Source organism: Brachycentrus maculatus, unplaced genomic scaffold, assembly GCF_059751285.1.
Source record: "Brachycentrus maculatus isolate JH-2025_06_01 unplaced genomic scaffold, ASM5975128v1 h1tg001281l, whole genome shotgun sequence".
In the NCBI taxonomy this organism is placed as follows: domain Eukaryota; kingdom Metazoa; phylum Arthropoda; class Insecta; order Trichoptera; family Brachycentridae; genus Brachycentrus; species Brachycentrus maculatus.
In genome coordinates this window covers 5506-27307 of record NW_028281954.1, presented here as the reverse complement: position 1 = coordinate 27307, position 21802 = coordinate 5506, and the positions used below count along the sequence as shown (strand labels likewise).

Sequence of the window (21802 nt, the reverse complement as noted above, 5' to 3'; positions counted from 1 at the left end):
CCAATTGAATAGTCTTATTTTATTTTCCTTCAGCCATGAAGATAACTAACTTATGATGTTGGAATCCTTGGCTTATCAGCTGGTCCATAATTTAATTAACTGTATCTCTTCCTTTGATATTTGATGAGCCAACATCAATCTTGACTATTGATGCGAATCCTGTGAGTTCAGAGAGTAATTGCTGGAAAGGCACAGCAAGTAATGATTTATAGCAGTATCTAAACTTAGCATAGGCCTTTTCAACCAGGCCGAAGGCCCCTGAACTGATAAATTCAACAATGTTCTAGTTTCCCTATTATTGGTCATCTTAATTATTCTGATCGATGAAATAAGGCATAAGATTGTCAATGAGAACGTAACGGGGTTATTCTTTTGATATGTGAAACTTAAACACGTAAGGAGGCTCTTCAGATAGTTTTTCTATGTTATTGCAGAAAGGTTACATATGGTGTTGAATTTTAGCTAGGATTATTTATTGTGGAACTCTAAGAGCTCAAGCACATCGACGAGTAATGATTTTGACAGGAATTTACTTTTTTGGGGGATTGATTTAAGTGTTGTTTCGTAGGGGACATTCTTCCATTTGAGATTTTCCATTTTTGGCCATTCTTTCGGAGATATTCCATCATAGTAAATGAGAGAGTATTGCCCATTGGGGTCTGTTTCGTTCGGAGCAAAATCAGAATCTATCCAAGGCCCTGTTTTTTTCTTTTGTTTTTCGATCATATTCAGAGTGCGAGTCAGGTTTTCAGGGCTTCGAATGATGCTCTTGCATTTTCTGTATTTGAGAAAGTTGCTGTTAATGACTCCTTGGCTTTGAGTCAGCTCTTTTTCCAGTTTTATCTTCAAATCATCAAGCTTATCGAGCAACAGTGGGAGCAAAGATTCCGAAATGTCCTGAGCAACTGAGTATTCGGCCAATCCAGCATCGAATAGAGTTTCAGTAAGCTCTTAAGCCGTCAGTCGAGTTGCCTTTTATTTTTATTTTTTTACACCTTTCTTCTTTGCCTTTGATTATTTTTTATCTTTGCTATCTTTGAGGAAGATATCGAGTATCAACTTATCTCTAAACTAATTTACGCATTTGTTCAGCCATTACTCCGAATAGCAGATTCCTTCGTTTAGTTGGAAGTTCTTGACCTCGCAGTTTTATTTTAAAAACTGGTTCATTTTTTTTTCCTCGAGATCAAAAGGAATGATTGTGGAAATCTCTGCGAATCCATCGCCTTTGAGGAGACTCTTTAACTGGTTACGATAGAGGTTAAGTTGAGTTTTCTTAAAGCAAATACCTTCGAATATAATGTAGAGTTCGGGGTTGAGATTCTTCCTGATCCACTACTAAGGCTTTGGAAGCATATAATTCTTCTGAAGCATTGCAAACTCGAGATACCCGTTCTTCTAATAGAACTACGTTACCACAGCCTTTTGAGTTTGACTAAACTTATCGGGCACGTAGAACAGACTTTGAAGGATTCCTTTCAGTTTCTTCTCACTTATCAGCTACTTTATGATTTCTTAAATATCTGAGCCCGCGTGAGATTTCTTCGTGTCTTCGTGAGCGGCGAGATACTTGCTTATAGTGGAGATTTAAATTGGACGCCGCAATGCTAACAAAAAGCCGAATATTCTCCGTTTTTTCATGTTACGGTAGTAGCGAGTGATCATTTTATAATCCTTCAAATCGGCATCGAATTGAGCTATATTATCGGTCACTATCTTCTCCATGAATCTGATATCGAATTCGTATGTTAATGCTTCCTCATCGAGCTCCACAATTCCTGAGAGTTCTAACTTTTGGGTAAGCGAGAGCAATAAATTCTGAATATAATCTTTGGACATCAGCCACGAATTATGTCGGACATGTGTTGATTTCTCGCAGATCCCATTAATCCTGCTTTCTATGAGATCAGGGCTGACATTCAGCATTTGTGGCAATATTGACAGCGATACCCGCCCTCTTTCTTGAACAAGCCTATAAATTTCAGCATCGAGCTGAGGCGGTGTTATGTATTAATTGTTATCAGTTGTAGAAAAGAAACGAAATCCCCACATTTGAAGTTTAATTAATATTTCAGCAACTGTTCTTTCAGAGAGTGGGTTCGTTTTTTATTCTTGTACTTCCATGAGTTCTCTTTGGAGCATCTCGAGCTCATCATCAGACATAATCTGAACTGGATAAATTAATATTTAATATTATACAAATGTATTGAAATCAATTAATAATCTATTTCGGAAAGGGAGTGTCTAACGGAGAGCCTGTCATTTTGAATTCTTCGGTCTTTTTGGTTGTTTGGGCTATGTTGGGTTTTCCTCTTTTGCTTTATTGCATACATATTGGATGTGAATTACGATATAACTTATGCTATTTTTGAGTTACTTATGAGTCAGAAGAGCTTAATAAATTTTAAATAAAATGGATGATGCCAAAGTTGCCGATGAAGGCAAAGATGTTCAAACTATCTCAGAAATCATTGAAGAGAAGAGTACTCTTGCCAACGGATAGGTTAAGATCAAGAAATATCAGAAAGGGAAGGTTTTAGGGCGAGGCGGTTTCGCAAAATGCTACGAAGTGACAAGTTTATAAACAAAAAAAGTCTTAGCTGCCAAAATAATCGCGAAGAGTACGCTTAGCAAAGCCCGTGCGAAACAGAAAGTACTTCCAAATTTATAAAGCTTATTTCCTAAATCAAAATTCATAAATCGCTCAACCACATCCACATTGTGAAGTTTGAGCATGTTTTCGAGGATCATGAAAATGTTTACATTCTTTTAGAGGTCTGCACAAGCCATACCCTCAACGAGCTGATTAAGAGAAGAAAAAGGTTAACTGAATTGGAGGTGAAATATTATTTATCACAAATTGTCTCATCTTTGAAGTATTTGCATCAAAACAAAGTTATCCATCGGGAGTAATATTTTTATCGAATTTAGTTTGAAATTAGGGAATTTGTTTCTAAATTAAAACTTGGAAATTAAGTTGGGAGATTTTGGATTAGCAACTAGGCTGTAATACGATGGGGAGAAGAAGAAAACGATTTGTGGCACTCCGAATTACATTGCTCCAGAAATTCTTGAAAATAAAGGCCATTCTTACGAGGTTGACGTTTGGTCAGTTGGAGTAATCATGTACATTCTATTGTGAACTCAGATATACTTTGCTGATTGGAAAGCCTCCTTTTTAGACAATAGATGTCAAGGCAACGTATAAAAAGATTAAAACGGGCCAGTATACTTTTCCAGATCACGTCACCATTTCAGAAGAGGCCAAGAACTTAATTCTCAAAATTTTGATTTTGGAGCAAGAACTTAATTCTCAAAATTTTGATTTTGGAGCCCTCCAAAAGGCCAACTCTTGACGAAATTATGAGCGATCCTTTCATGACATTGTAGCCGATTCCTAAAACCATGCAACGAAGCACACTCACAATTCCTCCTGCCAAGAGCTTTACTGATCAAGTCAAGGCGACATCAAGTCATCAAAGCCAAGCCAAACTTCAAGCTAAGGATAGTTAAGGTGAGAACAATCTAAAGAGAAATGAACCCTCGGACAAGAAACTAATCCATCAGGCAACAAGTAGCATTCCTTCCAAAATCGAAAATTTTGCGAATTCAGGGTCAAACTTTCGAGTCCCTTCAAGAGAAGTAAACGGCCAACAAAGCACAAAGAACTTATCAGGTCCAAACAATTTCGAGACACTTAAAAAGAATGACGGAGAAATGGTTACAAATCTGATGTCCTCTGAAGTCCATGTTAAGAAGTGGGTCGACTATTCCACAAAATATGGATTAGGCTATTTATTATCAGATGGCTCCACAGGAGTTTATTTTAATGACTCAACCAAAATCATCCTGGTTAAGAACAATGAAGATTTTGAGTATATTGAAAAAAGACCTGGTGAAAGAGTCGACACAATTTCACGCTACACTCTCAGTTAATACCTCCAATAAAGAGAACTACAAAAGAAAGTGACTCTGCTCCAGCATTTCAGAAACTATTTATACGCTGATGCCTGTAAAATCGAACCAAGTGAACAGAAATAAGGAAACTTCTGCTATGTGAAAAAGTGGATGAAGACCAAACACGCGATAATGTTTAGGCTAAGCAATAAAATTGTGCAGGTCAACTTTACTGATCGCACTGAAATTATTCTCTCAAGTGAGCAAAAACTCGTGACATATATTAACTTGAAGGGCGAAAGAAGTTAGTACCCATTAGCAACTGCGCTGGATAGCCGAAATGCCGAGATGGCCAAGAGACTCAAATACACCAAGTAAATACTTACTCACATGCTTAATGGAACAAATGCGCCACCATCTGCAGGAATCAACCCGACCGAAGATTTGAAAAATCTAGGTTCATCTCAGAAAGGAGGAACTGGATGGAATAGAAACTGACATCAATGATTAATAGAATTAAATACATTTATTTCTCTTATGAAATGACTCGCATCATTGCATGCATACTATATTCTATTATTGGAAAGTAAACAAAATGGAAACCATAGAAAAACATAAAACTCTCCCAAAGCAACCCCAAAAAATAAACAGTAACTTTCGACTCGTATTTCCCTCCTACTCGAAAATACAGTCATCCATACAACAAAAACAAAAACAAAAGTACACTGAAAAGATCGTCCAATTGGACAATAAAATCAGTAACATAAAAAATAAGATGAACTTCGAGCACGAACATCGGAAACTAATTTAGAAGATGCTCACACTTTAAAAGAACAAGAAAGCAGCCCTACAGAACACGGAGTAATCAGAAAGTGGCCTCAATCATGAGTATCTTTAGATGTTGTTGGAGAATGTCGTAAAGCTTGAACAAGCAGACAAGTGCGGAGTAAAGAAATGTAAAGCCAATGACAAATACAAGAATGTGTAAAGTTTAAACGAGTACCTCGAAGATGATGATGAGGAGAAGTAAGTTAGTTAAATTATAAGCAACAAAACTGATCATAGATATGAAACATTTTTGAAGTTTAGAAGGAAAGCCTTACTCCGGGAACTATAGCAGGAAGAAGATAGTCAAAGCTATCGAAAAGAGGACCGGAGATAAGAGGAGGAACTATTTAAGAACTTGTTCCGTCGAAAGAACTAAATCCCAAATCGGATCACCTCTGGGACTTCATAATACAAGAAAAGGTTAAACAAGCACGAAAAGGTAGACAGCATTGTATACTCTCGCAACAATAAATAAAACGAGAAGATTATTCAAAACAGAGAAAAACTAAACGAATTGTACCAGCCATTTATTGAAGGACTCTCTCATACAAATGTTGTAAAGTGGCGAATTCTTAACAAAAAATGAACATTGCTGATTGAGAGGTTAAATGTGAAATCAATTTGCCTCGCTTTGGCTCAATTTGTCTCAATTAAGTGATTCGATTTCGATTATTTGTTCTGTAGCTCCTCTATTTTGTTTTATGAAGCTCTTTATATATATATATTTTAATCTTTGCATCACCTGCCCAGTTTCCATTTTACTTGTATCTTCAGACTTATGGAGATGGCAGGCATGCATTTGATACAACAGAATCATATAATAAATACAATTGAACTGTAATAAATAACTACCTGTTAAACTTAATGAATATTTGATAATTGGGATGCATAAATAATAATCAGAGCAATGGAATCAATGTATAATTTGCATATTGAATTGCATAAAAGCTTCGAACGATATTTTGCCTGTTCTTTGTGGATCGAGCTTCCGGATTATGACTCTAATTTCTTCCTCGGATAGTTCTTCCTTGAGCTCATGGGCCAATGCCCTGAGATCCTACTCAGTCAGATAACCTTTGTTGGCCTCGTCTATTTAATGAAACACTTTTTTGAAATCATCAGTGGTGTCTTTTTCATATGGCTTCTCATGGACCATGCGAAGAAACTCCCTGAAATCAATATTACCGGACTAATCCTTATCGAAGAGGGCCATGATCTGGTAGATGTAGTTTCTCTTGGGGTGATAACCGTTATACTTGGACATTGCTTCCAAGAGATCCCTCGGGGCGAGGAGCCCATCTTCATCAGTATCAAACGCATCGAATATTTATTTCCAAATTATGATATCTCTCTCGGAGGCATAGTGGGTCACATACTCCCTGGGGTTGAATTATTCGACCGAAACACGAGAAACTCTGGAATCCTTCATTAATTAATTTCTAAAATTCAAATCCAGTGGTTATAATAGCTAATGCTACGGCGAAAGAGGATAGCGAAAGAGGAGAGCGAAGGGAGAATTGGAGGGATGAGATTATTATTGATAATTGAGATGCATTTAATTGTAGATCAGTTCAGCGGCGTCTGTTCTTCTTGGTTGCTTACTCGTAAATTGCCCTTTGTTTCTCAACGTCTATATCCCTGTAAAAGGATTGGTTCATCAGATCTTCGTTTAGGAACTATGCTGGCAAATTGTCATGTTTCTTGCGATTGTCGCTGCTTATGTTCATGCTCATCATAATGGCCTTCTGCAATTCTTAATCCTCGTCAAATGATCCCCCACTGACATCATTTCTATGCGCAGGATAGTTGGGGATGTGGTTCGCTTCCTGATATCCTCCGTAATCTTGTGGGTTCCAGACTGGGGGTGAATTGCGATGAGGAACGTATGCCTTTGGAGGTGGTTGATTCTTCTCAATCAGCTTATTCGATGGGATACTCGACGGGATATTCGAAGTAGGCTTATGGTAGTAGGCATCTTCAGGCTTGTAGGTATTGCTTGGCTTCTGGATGGGTTGGTGGCTATTGGCAGGCTTCGTGAAAGTTGGCTTGGGGGAGTATATTTCAGCGTTCATTGGCTTTCGAATTTATTACCTTTTGTCGATGTTGTTCTTCTGGGAGGCATAGGGTGCCGGGATTCTTCCCTCTCTCGAGTTCAGCCTTGGGGGGTCTTCGTGCAATGCGTTGGTGTGTATCACTTTCGGATTTATTCTCGGTTATTGATGGCCATAGTGGTTTTGATGCGATGGATAGTTGTTTTTGTTTGCTGGCATTTCGTTCCAAGCCTTTCCTCGATCTTCGATGACCTTCGACGACCCTTTTGCATTGATGGGATTAGTATTCGACTACCGAGTTCGAGTGCCCGGTACCTCCTGGCCTGGGTATTTAATATTGAGACTGGGCTTCATGTCTTGACCCGTATGCCTTATAGGGTGATTTATGCCAGTTTCTTCTCTGCGAGCATATGGCTTCTCTATTTATTTGCTACTTGGCACTTTACTCTCGTAGCCATATTTGATGTCTTTGCTCGAAGTCTCTATTTTCTTGAAGCCCTGAAGGTTAATCCGATCATCAGCAGGCTTGGTGTGCTCGTATTTTATTCTGGCATACTATTTGGCAGGGTCTTTCATTTTGATTTGCTGCTATTTAATGTGCTCTGTATAGCTATTGGTAGGCTTTGGCTCTTACTTCTACACATAGCCTCGGCAGGTGGTCATATGGATGAGAAATTACTTGTTGGAGATGTGCTGCCTGCAAGAATCACACTTTTTGGTCTTTGACTCGCATTGCTTCAAATGCAATGGAAAATCTTTGGGTGGCACCTTCAATTCACAGTACTCACAAAATTCAGGCTTGGCAGAACACCTTTTGGAATGTTTCTCGACATCAGCACTCCCGAACTACTTCTTACAATGCTCACAAGCCACCATCTTATGGAACTACTCTTCATGTTCATCCACAAAGTTTATGTCGTACATCTCATTACACTTATCACATTTCTTTATGTTGCGGCGACAGTATCCGAAATGGGTCGGCATCTTGGATTCCGGGAACATTTTAAGGCAGTTATCACACTTCTACATTTCTTCACTCATTCCCAATCAAATTCGAAATAATAATGAAGCTCGTTACATCCACCACACTTATACAGCCACTACTTATACATACGGTCAGGCAATATATCGTTATAGAATTCATTTGCACAAAATAATCAGACTGCGGGTTCAGTAGAAGCTTAGCTTTGATGGCCGGTTTATTGCGTCTTTAATTGAAAATGCGGAGTAGTCCGAATCTGTTAGCAGTCTGGATTGAGCGTTTGGTTTTAGGACGCTTCGATTATTCAGCGGACTGTGGGATTTGTTGGAGGCTATCTATCCGACTAGGTTTCGGATTGTTTTCGCCATCTATTGCTGTCTGTTCTATTTATCGTATTTCTGCATCTGCTTTTAGTCTCTTTCATTGCGATCCCAGTTATTCCTGCTTTTTTGGTCATAACGATCTTTTTGATCACGACGATCACATTGATCATTTTAAGTATTTCTCTCATAGTTAAGGCCTCTATATTCTCTCTGACTGGTGTTGCCCTCATTACCTCCTCTCCCATCTTGGTTCGCTCCCCCTTGCTCCTTCATTTTCAATAGGTTATCAATCTGATTGAGAGACAGTCGATGCTTCTAATTCAAATAATTATACTTTTTTTACCATTATTTTTCCACTCTTTGCATGTACATTTCATGTTCTTCGAGGTCGATCATATTCTTTTGTCTTTGCTCAAACTATTTTATTTATTAGTTCAGCATTTAGTTTATTTGTTCGTATTCGGTCAGTTTTGATGGCTTAGCTGTGAGTGTATCGTAACTATTTTTCATCTAATTTAGGTCTATTCTCAGTCTATCGATTGTCTCATTTCTTTTTTATATAACTCCTTCTAAGGTTTGGCATTTGGTACACCCTTCTTGGCATTTCGCACAACCCTCTCGGCATTTGGCACAACCTTCTCGGCATTTTTGGCATTAGTTCTCTTCAGAATTCCTGAGTTTTCTTCTCCCAGCTTGAAACTACTCAGAGATCTCATTAACCCTCTTTTATATTTCATGGCCCATATTAGCATTCATCCTCTCAATCTCTGCCTCCAACTAAACAATCCTAAGATGGTAATGATCGCCCTAAATGATAAGTTTGATTTCAGTAAGTGGCTGAACAATAATGAGTAAAATACATCTGCAGTTTCCTTGGTAAGATTCTCAACGAGAGTAGTGTTAATCTTCTTGAGTCTCTGATTATCTTCCTTGATGTCTGTGAGCTCGAGTATGGTAATGGCATGGCGTTCACGCAATGATTTCAATTATGATGTTACTTCCTCCATATTTCGTTAATTATTTAACGGTGTTTATAAGTCTGTAGCCGAGTATATGCGAATTATTGATATGCTTAGGTTAGAATATATGTTAGAATATTGTGTTTTAGACATATATATATATGGGTTTGTTATCATGGCAGTCAAATTGTATGAAATATCTCTTTGAATTAGCTTATTTGTTATTGTTAGAATATGAAGAGTTTGATTATTATATTGCATTTTTAGGAATATGATGGGCAATTAATTCAATTCAATATTTAAATTAAATTAAAACATGCATATTAGCATATATACATCTAAATACATATATATTGAATTATATACATTAAATTATATAGGCATTTAAATATATGCACAGTTCCATACATTTATTAACATATAAAATTCAGCTTTGAATATTATTTAAATTAATCCAATATTTTGGCCGATATTACTTTAAAGACAGTCAGACATAAATAGAATAAAATAGATAAAAGACGGTTGTAGGCACCACACCAAGAATATTGGGAATTCCAGGTGCCTCTATAGTTCTCATACAATTTGGAAAATTTAAAAGAAATAAGTTGTTTATTTGTCAACAGCGCTACAAAGACTTGTAATATCAGCAAATACATTTATGGCACTTTGAATGCTGTTTAAAGTATGGGTTTCATCTTATAAATATGCTGCTGACATTGTCTTCACAAATAGAATTTAAAAATGAGTTTATTTAATATAATATATCATTATTCAGCATTAGGAATAAACAAGCCGTAAACAGAGTATGCCTGCCCATTGTACCATACCAAAGGCTGGCTCCATTGCAGAGTCTGTTGAGTAGTAGTTGGACAGATATAATCTCGATTCTCTTATATATTTTGCATTTTAATCTTCGTTTCAATCAGTCGTTCTCGATGTTCTTTCTTTTTTTAAAATATTCTCTACTAGCTTTTATATGTGTTCAATATAGCTCGAGTGGTCGATGCCTTAATTCCTAGTCTGTTTGCTGTGCTTATGATTGTATTTCCTTCTCGCAGGACTGAGTTTATGGCAAGAACTCGTTGCTCGTAGGAGATTTTCATGTATTTGGATTCATATTTCTGTTGAGGCATGCACTCTATAGAATATATATTTTCAAATTATTATCACATGATAATTTTCTACTTCATAAATAGTGGGCTCCTTCTGAAAAGCCGAATTGTAAACCACCCCTAAAGTACTTATTATTTTCTTCATCATGATATCTTCTTGCCTCAATATAGCACACACCCTTTCCACTTAATTCGACGATGACTTCGATTTATCTTTTAAACTTCACACATTTTAAAAAATAAACATCCAAATAGTTATTTCAGATATTCTCTTGCGCATGCTTACTCGTTTGCATGTAAAATAAGATACTGCGATTGGAATTTCTCTCGGGAATATGCTACAATGGCCAAAATCTAAATGCCAGAATTATATAGAATAGTTAAAATCTAACAGTGCAATAAATATATATATATGGAATAGCCTCAGTCCTCTGCCAATTCATTATAAATCTTTAAAAAATAGTCTGAAGCTGGCCTAAATCGACTCATAATTTTGATGGCTTTTCTTCCCTAATCTACATTGACTTTTAAATAGATTTAAATTCCCATGAATCAATGAATACTCACTACAAAATGCAATCGGAATAAAAATGTGTAAATACTCGCATTTCGATTGTTAAAATTGTATGTTGAGCTTGTTCGAATTAATTCAGGCATATTTTTTTCTGTTTAGTTTTTAAATACTCAATAAGCTGTAAATAATAATATGGTCGCTAATTTATGAGCACTATTCTATTATTATTGAACTATGTGATAGATAGTATTGAGCAGATGAGGACTTTATACATGTTAAGGTTGTTGGACCATGTCATTTTACTCCTTAATTAGACTGCTTTCATGAGATGGCTTGAACTGCCTCAGAAAAGTAGAACTATTGTTAAATTTATTAACTATTTTTATGACAAATTGTTAGGCTGCAAAAATCGAAGGATCAAATAGATTTAAAGTATAGTACAGAGAGATAGAGTCAATTTGAAATTGTTGCACAATATTACGATTCATTCCATTCTTTTGTAATATGAAGAATACTCTGAAAAATTCAAGGTATTCATTTCAGGCATCAAATTTCTTTATCAAATAAATGAATGCTCATTTTGAAAGCTTAAATTAATTTTACACAAAATAATAAATAGATTGGTTGATAATATAGATTAATATAGATTTATAGCACTATCAATGCTTTTGCAATTTCGATGTCTTTTTTAATCCCGTGAAGCTCGCTCTTGGTATTTTGTTTTCATTGTTCCGATCAGCAATGTAGCAGGGCATTTCTTTTTTAGAATTAATTGACGCATGGGAATTTTTAATTGTTTTGGAAAGTTAGGCTATTTAATGCTGTTTGGTTCTGTTTTCTGTCAGTTTGTTCTATTTGTTGTTGTTTTGATGAAAGTTCTTTGAGCTGCTTGTTTTTGCTATGGAACTATTAGAAGTACTTTTCTTTTCATCTTTCTCGCGCGATTGGCATAGCTACTTGAACAAGTTTGTTGTTACGTTTGTTTGGATGCCGCTAAGTTTTTATTTCTTGGATGTGCTCTCGCTTTTCTGGTCCTTTGATATTTTACTAAAGGATTTTGAAGAGCTATTTCTTTGATTTCTTGAGATCTGAGAACCTTTTGGGGCTGTTATTTATTCGATCTCTTTGGAGCTACTTTGGAGGTGATGAGATATCGTCTTCAATGAACTTTTTTTTAATGATTGCAAGATACTATTCTTTCCCAAGCTTAACATTTTCGTCAACCTCCATAAAAATGGATTGTTTCTTAGCTTTTACATCATTCTCATTGAAGAATTCAGCAAAGTATGGGTCATTCAGTGCTTCTTAGGCTGAGGGCCTTTTTTGAGGATTGAACTCTAGCATTTTTTATATTAATTGTATGGCTTCAAGATGAAGGGATTTGCAACTGGTAAAATGATCCATCTTTTTAGTCCTGCCTGCTTGGACTTGGGTAATCATTAATTCAGCTAAATCTGCCTGAATTGAAGCTACATCGTTTGGTGATGGTTGCCCTGTGAATCTTAAGACCCTTTATAGCTGACTTGTTGTGCAGTTTCCTGGAAAAAGTGGGTTTTTTGTGATCATTTAGGCAATTATGCAACCAACGCTCCAAACATCAGCTTTTGCACCATAAGAATTTGAACCCAACAATACCTAAGGAGCTCGATACCACCTCGTAGCAACCCCTTCTGTCAACATCGCATTATCATTGGCCTCATTGCCCCCGAGATACCGCACCAGCCCAAAATCACATATCTTCAAGGAGCAATCACTATTAAGCAACAAATTTGATGGTTTGAGATCTCTGTGAATCAAGTTGTTAGTGTGCATACTATTCAGTCCGACGAGAAGCTGGTATGCAATGTACTTGATATGAATAGGCTCCAGCTTGCCCTAGTATATGAGACTATACAAATCCGACTACATATAGTCAAACACCAAGTAAATGTCTGCATTATTTTTTGCCGGAATTACCTCATGCAATTCTATAATCTTCTCATGCTTCAGTTTCTTTAACACCGAAATCTATCTGAAAGTCCTCTGCGCATCTGTGGAATGTTGGAAGGCATCGAATATCTTCTTCAAGGCATAAATATTGCCATCCTTTTTGTTCTTTACTTTCCAGACGTGCCCATATGCGCCTGATCCAAGTTTCTTGAGGAGGCAGTATTTGTCAAGCACATGTTGCTCTATTTTTTCATTACTGTTCATATTCGTTAATTTTAATTATTTATAGTAAGTGTGGAATAGCATATAGTAAGTATGCAACAATAATAGTATAAAATGAAATACAATCACACACAAATATGAATATGAAGATGAATATATGGGACAATAGCAGATAGTATAAATAGTTATCATTGAGTTTTATAGTTAAAATCAGGGGTCAATGATAACAAAAATGGAGTCTCGTCAAAATGACATACACTTTCTGTCTTTCCACTAAATACCATATACTAATATTTATTCACAATTTCTTCATATTGGGCTCCTTTCTGACACAGCCTTGTTAAATAATCCTCTAGAGCGTAATGATGTACTACTTTAGTTTATTACATGAGTGACAGTTTCCGGATTGGTTTTTGCAATTACTCTTCCCAATAATCAATTGCTTATCCTTTAAAGGAATTCAAGTTATGGGAAAGAAGTTATGGCTATGTGAAATCATATGAGCCTATTTTATGTATTTTATTGGACTATTGTCTGAGGCAGATTGTTTCTTTTAAGGAGTCAATAACATCATGATATATCTGAGACTGTTTTGGTTTTTGTTAGTTTTATTGATGGCCCTATGAATTTGGAGGATGGTTCAATTGGATGCTCAGCTTAAAGACTTCATTTATAATTTGGCTGAGAATTCTGGTATGTTCGGCGTTGTTCAACGCCAAATTCTATATCACATTCTATTTTATCATATCTTCATTGATCCGAATAAAATTAATGGCATGACTGGCATAAATAATGTAACAAAATAATTGTTGGTTTTGTTTCACTCTTTACAGCTACATAAACATACCCAGATGCTGATGCTTTCTGAGCTGGACTTCGAGTTATTGAATTTGTAAGTGCTTAGAAGCAATTATCATGATGTTGGGGTGTGAGGACTGGCGTGTGAGTTTGTTGAAGAGTTCTTCAATTTCTGACACTTCGCAAGAGGTATGTTATTAGTCTTCGCAGTTTATGATAAGACTCTTTTGGTTATTGGGAATTGAGGTCCTTGTTTGCATTGTTTGGTAGATATAAGTGCTCAGATTTGTGAATTGTTTCATATTTAAATTGTTATACTCGATTCTAGATCGCTGGCCATATTAGTTACTTGCAGATTATTTCATATTTTGTGTAGGTTACTCTCTTTATTCCAGCGAATGAAACACTTCGGTAGAATGGCTGATGTTCTGATACAATTCGTCACTGAATTAGCCATCGACTGCCACCATTATTGACCCTTTTGTCCTCGCAATTATATGTTTTTAAATTTGACAGTTTATGATATCGTTCGCGAAGAATTATTACTATATGATATTCTTCCGAGAAATATGCAGAAAAACTGAAGGAGGTTCATATGCTGAGATGTTTAGAATTTGTCGTCCTTTCTTAAGTGCTCTGTTTGAAGGACTGCCTTTGTTGCCTTTGTTGCGTTTATGTTCATTCTCTTCACAATAACTCTTCGACTACTCGACTGGATTTCTGGTGCAGACCGAACTAAAGAACATACAAATTTTCATGTATATTTTATTTCGATTTCGTTTCTATTTATCTTACTTTTCTGCTATTTTCTGGCTTCTTTGATTTTATTTTGTGTCTTTTTGACTTTTTTAGAACATTGACGGCATTAATATGTAAATGCCTATTTCAGTTTAGTTTAATTCAATTTTTAATCTTCAACATATATAACCTATAACAACACTAAATAACTAAGAACTAAATAAAGGAAAGTGCTATTAAGTGTATTAAGTCAACTCTACATAAGAAAGAAGAAAAGCTGAGTGTGTTAATACATTCACATTAATGTCGAATTCGATATTCAATTTCGATATTAATTAAAACGGAAAACTATTGAATATATTATAATCTCATATAGCATAAATTCTGAAATGGACTCAAAGGACTCAAATAGGAAGGCTGATCATTTGCTGAAACTAATAATCATTGGGGATTGCGGAGTCGGCAAAACTAACATTCTGATGCGGTACTGCGAAAACACATTTAAGCCAAACTATGTATCGACAATCGGCGTGGATTTTAAAATAAAAACAACATAAATAAATGGCACAAGAATTAAGTATCAAATCTGGGACACAGCGGGCCAATAAAGGTACCGGAATATCGCTCAGGCTTATTATAAGGGGGCTGCTGGGATTATTCTGGTGTACTCGGTCATCGATGAGAAGTCTTACCAGAACTTATGTACATTTGTGGTCATTCAGAGAAGTGGATCAAACAAATCAATTAGCATGCTCCCTCAGAAGTGGTGAGGCTTCTCATTGCTAATAAAATCGACGCGCATGAAGATGAACATGAAGTTAAGACTCTCTAAGGCAAAACCCTCGCCGATAAATACTCGATCCCTTTTATCTAAGTGAGCGCTAAAACAGGCCTAAACATTTCTCAGGCCTTCGAAATGATGGGAAAGGAAATAGTCGATAAATACCTCCCGAATAGAATTCAGCAGGACGACGATAGGATGATATTAAGCAAACAAATGGGCGAAGATCGAGAAAAAAAGAAAAAGAAATGTTAGTGCTGAAGAAAAGTTGATCTGCATGCATTTTCTTTAAATCAATGTCATAACCATTGTTATTCAAATCGAAACAATTGAAAATATCACATAAAATCAAAAACTTAGGATTTTCGGCATTATTATTCTTTCAGTTGAGCTCTACTCGGCCATGGTTTCGACTGAAGAATTCTTGGAGTTTTGACAATTTTTGTTGCTGAAAAATGGGTGCTCTAAGGCTTATGAGGCAGTTATTCGGAATTCGGGGTTTCTTTAAAGCATTTTGGCCATCAGATCAAAAGCGTGCACATTTTCGGTTCTTTCATAAATTTAACTAGAATCGATAAAAGCCTATGTATTTTTATTCTTTTGATAAATCTCGTCGAAAGTGTCCCCTTCGAAGAGAGTTCGGCCTGTGATCAAAAGATGGAAGATAGCGCCGGCTGAGTAGATATCACATTTGGGCTAAACATGAGTCTTATTGTCCCTAAGTGCTATAATTTCCGGAGCAATATACCCAGGGGTTCCACATCTATAGAAAAGATATTCCTCAAGGTCGCATAATGTTCCTAGCCCAAAATCAACGATTACAGGCTCTTGAATATTTCCATTTCTCAGCATAATATTTTCAGGTTTCAAATCCCTGTGCATAATTCTTTTTTGATGAATATGATTCAGTCCTTTCAACAAACCTTTCATAAACCCCTGAATTTCTTCTGTTTTAATATTATTTTTTCTAGCTTTGTTGATGAATTTCATAGAGTGCTCTCCTTTGATCAGTTCGAGCAACACATAAATTGAATTATCGGATTCATGAACTCCCTTTAAGTTGAGCACATTTTTATGCCTCATCGATCGTAAAACTTATAGTTACTTGATTAAGCCCTATTTTCCCCTGGGAGTCGATGACAGCTGATTTTTCGAGAATGCCTTGACTGCAAATAATTTATTGTCATGATGTCGTTTGACTTCGAAAACAGTAGCGAAACTTCCCTTTCCCAATTTTTGAATAGGCTTAAAGAATTCATGGAATCCCCTTTGAATCAGATACTTTCTCAGCAACTTAACAATCTTACTTTTTTATTCTTGTTTTTCAGTAAAGTACAGATATAAATCATGATGGTTTTTTTGAATGAATCGAACCCCCTTGATATTTGGCACTGAATAAATCTGAATAAATTGAAATGTACTTCGGAATTGTATAAGAGTTCAAATTTCAAATCAAAACAGAAGTCTATTGAGAAAGTTTTGCCCTCAGCGATGTAATGCCCCGAGGCAGATTTGAGAGATTCGCTGATGATAAGTTTATTTTTGAGGAAAACGCAGATGACTTGAATGTCGTTGGATTGGAAAAAACTAAGCTCTCCAATGAATATTATTTCTGTATAGGGGAAGCTTTGAAGTTTCGGGTTGGTGATGGGCTTCAGAATATCAATCGAAATTTGCTCCTGAGACATTAATTAATGATAAATTCAAAAATTATTCTATTAAATTCTTAGAGCCTCCTATTAAATTCTGTTTCGACTTTTCAACTTCGTCAGCTCGATTTCTCTCAAAAGTGGTTAATTATTTACAAATTCATCCTCGAAGTCTTTTGGCCAAATTAAATTGTTTTGATCTCAAAGTTCGATATTGAGTATCGCTTCCTGTTCAATTATATATAAAAATAAATAAAAAATAAATGAACATATAAAAGCATTAATAAGCATAACTCAGAACAGACATGATTGAATCATTTTTTCTTAAAACAAAAACATACTGTATTATTTTCTTAATGTTCTTCATTCACTACGGAGTAGGCCCTTTTCGACTCTATCTCAAGGCTTTAAGGGAGGGGTTCGAGAGGAACTGCTTTTATTTTCTGTTATCTGCTCGATGCATTTCCTTTTTATTCATCTTTATGAATCTTTGGGGTACTTTACCTTTGGGATCTAAAACCCGAAAAGTTTAAAGAGCGTTCGTTATTAGAAATTGAGCTCTTCATTGCATTTTAACTTTGAGGCAACGAGTGTTAGATTAAATGGTTTCTTCCTTCGCCAAACGACATTTACTTCTTTAAGCCGAAAGACTGTCTATCTTATAGCATCGAAGTACTCTTGAATTTCGCCAAACGAATATTGCTTTTTAAGATGCCGGCTTAGATCTAAATTTGGCAATTATTGTGATTCAGCAATATTCACAAACTTCGCTGTTTGTGCATTGCTTGAGACAGAAGATCTCATGGCTTGCTTACTGTTATTTCTGAGTAATTATTATGTTTTAATCGTAACAAATTTTACGACATTTGGCAAGTTTATTAATTCAGCTGAGCTCAATAGCAAAACTTGACATAAATAATACTAAATATAGGCTCTAAGAATAGGAGTTTAATCTTATTATTTAGTGTTTGTTATGATTATTTATTATAATTTAGTTTGTTTTTGAGGAATGGGGAATAAGAATTCACAACAGAATGAAATTGTTGAAGGGAAGCTCTTCGTGCAGCTTAGAACTAGAACAATTGTACTGCATTATGCTTTAAAAATTAAGTTGCTGATCAAAGATGCTCCTAAATTTCCACATCAATTTTAAGGGCTAAGACTTTGGGATTCAAATGTGATCTCAGCGAGATACATTATCATGAATAAACATATTTTCAAGGGAAAATCAGTCTTAGATATGGGCTCAGGAACAGGAATTGCTGGTATGAGTCTCTTAAAATGGACATAAGCGAAGAAGGTTGCCATGACTGATCGATCAGATTAAGTCATTGCAAACTTGAAATCAAACTGCTCGCTAAATGGAATGGACAGCATTATTGCATTTAAGATGAATTGGCCCTAATATAAAAGCTTCAAAGTCACATATGATATTATTATATGCAATGACCCATTCTTTCATTCTTGCACTGTTTAGAATCTTCTAAATATCATGTTGAACTTTTTGGGGTAATCTGGAATGATGATTCTGTGTTCTCCAAACAACTAGCAAGTGCAACAATTTTGGAAAGAAGTTAATGAAGAAGATTACACGAAAGATATAATAAAATTGACAGATGCTTAATACTATAATAGTCCTCTTTTCAATAAGGTTGTGGGAGAAGAATAGTTTCAACAAATACCAAAAGGATAGGTTATTGTGCATGTGATAGTTTCTAAGTTTAAATAAGTGACTCATGCGATGGAAAAGTAATGCCTTGCAAATATACATAACGAATCGTTGAAAAAATTGGAGGAATAAGAAATTATTCAGGCTGAAAAAACTGAGGATAAGGAATTAAAATCATCTCAAAAGGTAGAAGAAGGAGCAATTAATAAAAAGGAATAATAGAGGGTTGAAATGAAGCCAGAAATAATTAAATCAGATTAAAAGAGTGAAAAAATAATTGAAGAAAATGAAATAAAAGTAGGGTAAACAGAAAAAAATAAAAATATATAGAATAAGGACTAAAAGAAGCAAATCCTATCCGAAGAAAAAGCTGAACAAAAAGCTGAATAAGCCTAAGAAATTCCGAAAATTTAAGAAAATGTCTAAATTACAGAAAACGCAGAGTTAAAGATATAATCACAGGCAGAGAACAAACCAATATAATTTACAGAAAACATAGTCTCTAACGATGAAGAAAGAGCATAAACTGAGGGATAAAATAAAATAACTAAATAGAAAGTTGAAGAAGTTGCTGAATATAAAACATAAGAAGTTGCTGAATCGAAAGTTGAGCAAACTTAATAGAAAGCTTAATAAGTTACAGAATAAAAAGTTTAAGAAGTTACCGAAGAGAAAGGAGGTGAAGAACAAATTGAAATTCCATAATAGAAAGCTCAATAATTTGCTGAATAGAAAACCGAAGAGGTTACTGAACAGAAAGCCTAAGAAAAAACTGAATAGAAAGCCTAAGAAGTTACTGAATAGAAAACCTAATAAGTTGCTGAATAGAATAATTAAGAAATTATCGAAAAGAAAGGTGAAGAAATTATTGAAATTTCTGAATAGAAAGCCGAATAATAAAAGGTTCAATAAATTGTTGAATAGAAAACCTAAGAGGTCACTGAATAAAAAGCCTAATAAAAAAATGAATAGAAAGCCTAAAAAATTAATGAATAGAAAACCTAATAAGTTGCCGAATAGAAAGATTAAAAAATTATCGAAGAGAAAGATTCAGAAATTATCGAAGAGAAAGGTGAAGAAATTATTGAAATTCCTGAATAGAAAACCGAAGAATAAAAAGTTCAATAAATTGCTTAATAGAATACCTAAGAGGCCACTGAATAAAAAGCTTAGCAAGTTAAATAGAAAACCTAATAGCTTACTTAATAGAAAGCCTAAGAGGTGACTGAACAGAAAAACTCAGAGGTTACTTAATAGAAAGACGAAGAAGTTACTGAATAAAAAACCCAAGAGGTTATTTAATAGAAAACCTAATAGCTTACTCAATAGAAGGCCTAAGAGGTGACTGAACAGAAAAGCTCAGAGGTTACTGAATAGAAAGCCTAATAAGTAACTGAATAAACTTCAGAAAAAACCGAATAGAAAACCTAAGATGTTCCTGAATAGAAAGCTTAAGAAGTCAACGAATAAAAAGTCACCGAAGATCAAGTCGAATAAGAGCAGAAATAAAAGAAAAACAAAAAGAAGAAAAAAAAGAAATGAATGAATAATTTCCAAAATCTAAAATATTCTCATACAATTTAATGGCGTGCAAATTTACAATAATAAATAATTATGATTATATTTAATTGACACAAATAATTATGAATATCGGAGAATTTGAAGTACTGATGACTCGCATTCTTGTCAATGGCCTCAAAATATGTAATAAACGATGTGCTCCTAAATCATAGAATGACTACTTGAATAACTTTGAAAAAAATTGCGCCAACAAATGCGTTGATAAACATCACTAGGCATATATGGCAGCTTATAACAAACTCACTGAAGCATTCCATTCGAATGAGAACAAAGATGATTTTTGATGTAGTTTATTCTCTGATATTGTTTTATTTATAGGACTTATACTTTCTTTGTTGATTTTGTTGAGTGAGTGCACTTATGTATACATTCCATTTGTTGAGTGAGTTGAGAAATAAGAGCCCAATAGATTGTTATTGAAATAATTGTGAGCATTTTCAAATATGAATCCTTTACAATTGCAAAATTGAAGGCCCTGATTTCCTGATTTATAATTCACTCAGTATATACATCGCCAATCTACCTATATAACCAATAAAAGCCCAGATAATAGACAATTAATAAATATATTGTAAAACTCTTGATATCGAGTATATGTAACGCCGACAACAATATCCAGATGGGGTTGGGGTTGGGGTTGGGGTTGGGGTTGGGGTTGGGGTTGGGGTTGGGTTGGGGTTGGGGTTGGGAGATAGGGACATCAGTGACAACCTCACAGAAATCCGGATGCTGAACAATAAAATGGCAAAGTAAATCTATATATAGTTTCATAGAAATGACTACGAAATGACTTACTTACAAAAGCTCCAGGAAAGAGAACGAGTACTCAACAATAAGCACAGAGAAATGGAATAGATTCTATTGAATCATCAGTATCTTAACTAACAAATGAATCTTAGCAAGATTAATTAACACAATTTCAGGACTACTTTGGCTGATGAATATAGGAGGGCTGTCGATGATAAGAAGAATAAAAAGATTGATATCAAGAGGAAAGAACTCGAGGAGGAGCAACTGATGATCTAAAACAATCAAAGAATATTTGAGGCTTAGCAGCTACGCAAAAGATAAATAATGCAGGAGAATAAAAGGGCAGCTTTGGAGTAACTCAATGCCAAAGATAGAATCAAACAAATGGAGAAAGAGTAGCGTGATCGCCAAAAGTAGTAATATAATTTAAAGATAAAGATGCGGAATAACACTTAAACACAGAAATAGGCTATATACAAACAATATTATAATCATTTTATGGACAATCAAACCCGACTTCAATCTGTCTTCAACGATAAAACAGCACCCTCAAACCAATAAAGAGAAAGACAAAGGCTTTAATTCGAAAGAAAAGAACAAGAATAATTTGCAAGATTGCAACTGCGAGGACAAGAAGAGCGGATGATGAAGATTAATGATGAGAAAGATATGCTAAGGAGTTATTTGTATAAGCAGATGTAATAGAAATAAATAAAAAGATAAATGGAAAACGAGCAGAGGAGAAACTTTAATGAGATGTTTGTGCAAAGCCAAATGGGCTATAAAGAAATCGAGAGCATGTAGAAAAGCCGCAAAAGATAGGAACAACGCAGATACGATGAAGAACTAGCAGCACAAATCAAATTGAAAAATCAACTACAACCATCCAGTCTAACTCAAAACCAAAGAATGCATAACCCTATCACAAATCCAATTGACTTTAAGATAGGCATAACCAACCCTTATGTCATCAAATAGTATGAGCAAACCAAATAAAGATTCGTCGGAGATCGAGATTT

At 35.2% G+C, this 21802-nt stretch overlaps 1 pseudogene; it reads left to right on the top strand.

Moving 5' to 3' along the window:
• The first annotated feature begins 3305 nt into the window (after window positions 1-3305).
• Window positions 3306-4395, top strand: LOC148299195 (uncharacterized; annotated as a pseudogene).
• The last annotated feature ends 17407 nt before the right edge of the window (window positions 4396-21802 follow it).